The sequence below is a fragment of the Fukomys damarensis genome, unplaced genomic scaffold (genome assembly GCF_012274545.1).
Source record: "Fukomys damarensis isolate Sample0158 unplaced genomic scaffold, DMR_v1.0_HiC HiC_scaffold_9, whole genome shotgun sequence".
NCBI lineage: Eukaryota > Metazoa > Chordata > Mammalia > Rodentia > Bathyergidae > Fukomys > Fukomys damarensis.
In genome coordinates this window covers 10,344,649-10,349,074 of record NW_022900921.1, presented here as the reverse complement: position 1 = coordinate 10,349,074, position 4,426 = coordinate 10,344,649, and positions in this window count along the sequence as shown.

Below are 4,426 nucleotides of genomic sequence, written 5' to 3'. Positions count from 1 at the left end.
TCACAGTGTGTTTTGATAATATCTCATGTGTGGTTACACACTACCCAAACTGGAAGAAAAATAGAGGTCTTAAAAATTACTTAGTCCAGGACATTATTTTGATGAAAATAGTCAAAATTGTTGGAGTGTTTTGATTATAAGTATTGCTCTCTCATGCTCAGTAATCACCCACAAACGTTGGCTCCTTTTTGCCTTCAGGATAATGCCTGCAGTCCTTCTTGTGAAATATCAGGCTCTGCATGATGTGACTCTGCCTGCTGATCCAACCCTATTCTTGCCTCCTGATGTAGGGTCCAGCTGTAGTGAGACTCGAACACCCAACACGTCAGTCACAATCACTGGGCCACTATGTGCTCTCACTGTTTACTTACATAGAGACCTCTCTTATTTTTTTTCTGTGTCTTTTTATTTACTTTGAAATGGTATAATAAGCATCTACAAAGTTGAGATTTGTCTATTAGTGTAAAGTGCTGTGATAATACATTGAACTTTTTATATGCTTTTTATTCTGTCTAAAATTATTTCTACCTACTCAGCTCTCCCCAGTATCTTTAGGACTGAGAAGAATGGCTTGCTAATATGGCGCTCTGAGGGTTTATTTAGCATAGTGCCTGGCACATAGCATGAACTAAAAGCATTGGAATGTCCCTGCATTAAGACTACACACTAAAGAGGGTGGTATGAGAAACTTAAGATCAGTGTACTGTATGTTCTCAAAGTAAAATTATTGCAAATGGCTTATAACTAAAAAAATTTAATGAATTCCTTTCCCCCTCTTTCCTAGCAAATTAAAGCTCTTTTCAGCATCTGTCTCCTGGTTTTCTCCTCTATGTTTTTAATAGGGTGCTTCTTCTTCTTCTTCTTCTTCGCCTTCGTCTTCGTCTTCATCTTCGTCTTTGTCTTCGTCTTCTTCGTCTTCTTCTTATTATTTTTTGTACTGGGGCTCAAACTCAAGTCCTTGCACTTTCAAGGCAAGGAGTGGCACCACTGAGTTAAATCCCCCACCATATTCTGATATTTTTTATTGGTCAATTTGAGATATTACATAATGACCCCCTGTGGTTGACTTTTTAAATATTTGTGCCCAACATTCTTTCTACCCACCTTTCTAATGTAGTCATACCTCAATTTTATGTTAAAACAGTAGCCAAACTTTACATTATTAAGATCATGATGCAATCTTTACTTTAGTTAATCTATTATAATTACATTTTTCTTGTACATTTTCTCTTTCCTGATAATAATAATTACTTCATGTTTCTCTTGTATTAATTTCCCAAGTATCCATAAAAATTCACCCCTAAAGTTTCAACATATCTGTCGAAGACCTATTGGTTTTCTTTTGAAAATACCTAAATATAGCTGGGGCAGTGGTACACATCTAAAAACCTAATATTCTTGGAGTCAAAGACAGGAGGCTCACAAGTTCAAGCCTAGCCTAGAAATTAGTAAGATCCAGTCTCAGAATGTAAAAAAACTTTCAAAAGGGCTGAGAGTTGTCTTAGCCCCACACAGCTTCTGTGTTTGATCCATAGTACAAACAGTCATGCTGTTGTACAGTTCCAAGAGATAGGAGAGACCAAATGGGAGTCAGGAGGTTTTACCAATGGTGCATACACCAGCTCATCAGAATCTGTGTTTAAAATGGCTGAGCAGTAAACAAAGAGAAGTTTCACCTTTTATATATTTTGTTCAAGGAGCTGTTTTTGCTAGAGATGTAGCAAGTTTACCAGAACAGGACAAGTTTTACGTGCCTTACGAATCTTATGAGAACGGTGTCATAAGCTTTGTTTATAGGACATAGTTGTTAATTTTGTCTGTACCAGAACAAGGAATTGCAGCTGCAGGGGAGACGGGGAGATAGGAGGGTGGAACTGTCCAAGGCTGGGAAAAACTTGTTTTTCTTTAAGTCCTGCTTCTTCTCTTCTTTGATGTTTTCTGTAACAAATTTTAGTAGACAATATCATTATTTTTTATCATAAGGGGCTGCTCAGTATAAACTAATGAGCCGAGGTTGGTACTTGGCTAAGGCCGTCAGTTGAATTTTTTCTACTGTCTATTTATCAGAGTCTCTATGTCTGTTTTTGCAAGTAGGGATAAGAGGCAAGGGAGAGTTATAGCAAAGAGGATAAGAAACTTATGTTTTCCTTGTGACTCTATTGTGATCTTTAAGCTTTGACCATGTGTGGACTGGTCAGCTTCTGGAGTGATCAGGGTTGTCATCTCTGGTGGTGGCTTGATCTTGTTGCAGGATCAGCTGGTTTGATGGTATAGGGGATGGAAGTGGGACATTATTATAGACTTCTGCAGTAAGTCTGCAGTCTCCTGTAAGACACTACAACACAAGCTGATAAAGATTAAAGAAAGAAAAGAGACTTTAGAGAACTGGGTCATGGGGTTGATCAGTGCTGATCTGGGCAACAAAGACAAGGCACACCAAGGGCCAAGGGCATTCTTTTCATTTCAGTCCCTGTCTAGGCTGGGCACCATCATCACCCTGTTTTACAGGGTGTTTTTAAATGTTTTTATCAGCTTGTCTGGGGTGCACTACCTGTATAACCTAGTGCACCAAAGCTAAGCAACTTTCTACATGCCTTTGCCCTTTACAACACACATGTCTCTCAATTACTTTTGTTTTTAGATCTATTAGATCCCTTCCCTCCTCCAGTCCCCAGCTGAGCTCAGGCAACCTTGGACTCACACACTTCACTCCACTCATTTACACGCAATTATATTCTTCTCACTATCTCTGGATTCACACACTTTATTTTTTTCATACACACAGGCATACGCCTCTCCTACCTCATTTCTTAGCCTGAGTGTAAGTTTCATTTAACTCCTGAGTCCAGCTACTCAGTACACCCAGGTGTGAGTTTTGTCTGATTCCTCCTGAGTCTGACTACTTGTCATACCCGCTTTGCAAGTCATTCTCATTGCAGGCCTGTCCCACATTCCACTTGGGGTTGTAGGTTTCATCAGACTCAGTCCAAATCAACCAACCATTAGCCTCTTCTATGGTGGGCCATTCCCACATCCCTAGCTCCCTAAGAGCCAATTCTCATTGTAGGCCCCTCCAGATGGGAGTCTGATTTAATCTGGGTCAGATGACTTGATATTCCCTGGGAAATATTCAACTTCCCCTTCTGTCCATACAGGAATGGTTCCCTCTCTAAGGGGCCCCTATCTTACCACTGTCCCGTAGTACACTGTTGTTCCAGAGTTGTTCTCAATCCCAACAGGTTTCTTTTGCACTGGCAAGTTGGGGGTGTGGGATTCTGGGCTGTGGGAGGGCTGATTCCCTCTCAGCGCTGAAGTCTCACCTGGTGGCACCTAAGGACTCAGGGTTCCTGCAGCTCAGGCTCTTTTTAGGCCTGCAGGCAGAAGAGACAGCAGCTCTCATCTCCAGTCCCGTTATGGTCGGCAGAAATGTTACAGAATTCCAAGAGACAGGAGAGACCAAATGGGAGTCAGGAGAATGTATTTAAAAGAAGCATGTAGTGATCAAGAGCATGGGCTTTGGAATCAGGAAGTCCTGTGTTTAAATCCTACTTCTACAACTGTTTAACTATGGTGAGTAATTTACTTAACCACCTTAAGCTTCATTTGTCTTGCCTGTTGAATGGCATAAGAAATATGTATTTCTTATAGTTGTGAAAAATAAATTTATGACTTAGTAGTTATATAATATTATATAATTAAACAGGGAATAAATATTAGTGATGAAAAAAGTCCTGATTTATAAAATGCTTCTTGTTGGTGAGTATTGATTTGATTTCTTCTCTACCTTGGTCTGTAGCGCTGGATATGTCTCTGTATCTGTGGAATCTGAAAGAGCTATAAAATCATCTCATTCAGTCCTCTCATCTGCTTTATCCTGTGTGCCTTTCCCCAGCAGGTGGTTTCACTTTTGAGTGGTGGTGTTGGGCCAGATCTTGGGTCTTCTGCAGCCTGAGTCTTTGTTGTAACCACAGGGTGCTTCTGTTGAACCTCCTCTTCCCTGCACTATAAACTAGATGGTGGCTTGGGTTATGTGAGGACCGATGGCCACCCACTATCCTTTCTCCATTGTGAGGGAAAGTGGACCAGGAGTCAGGTGAGGGGATTCCAGAACGGGATCTAGTCTAAGTTTCCTTTGTTCACCATGAGTAATCCCCATGGGAACATTTGCCAGTGCTAAGTTTATGGCCTTTTACTGCCGATTTCCCAGCAGTCAAGGTGACCATGGTTCACCCCACATCTGTACACACATCCTGGGCACCAGGAGAAAGCACTCAGCACATTTTATCATGCATCCCTAATTGAAGGAGGCCCTTCAGGATGAGGAAAGGGAAGATATTGAGGAAAAAAGAGAAACGAAATTAACATGTCCCACCCTGTCAGCAGGAAGTGTGGTATAAAATATGAATTTTCCACAGACAGACAGACT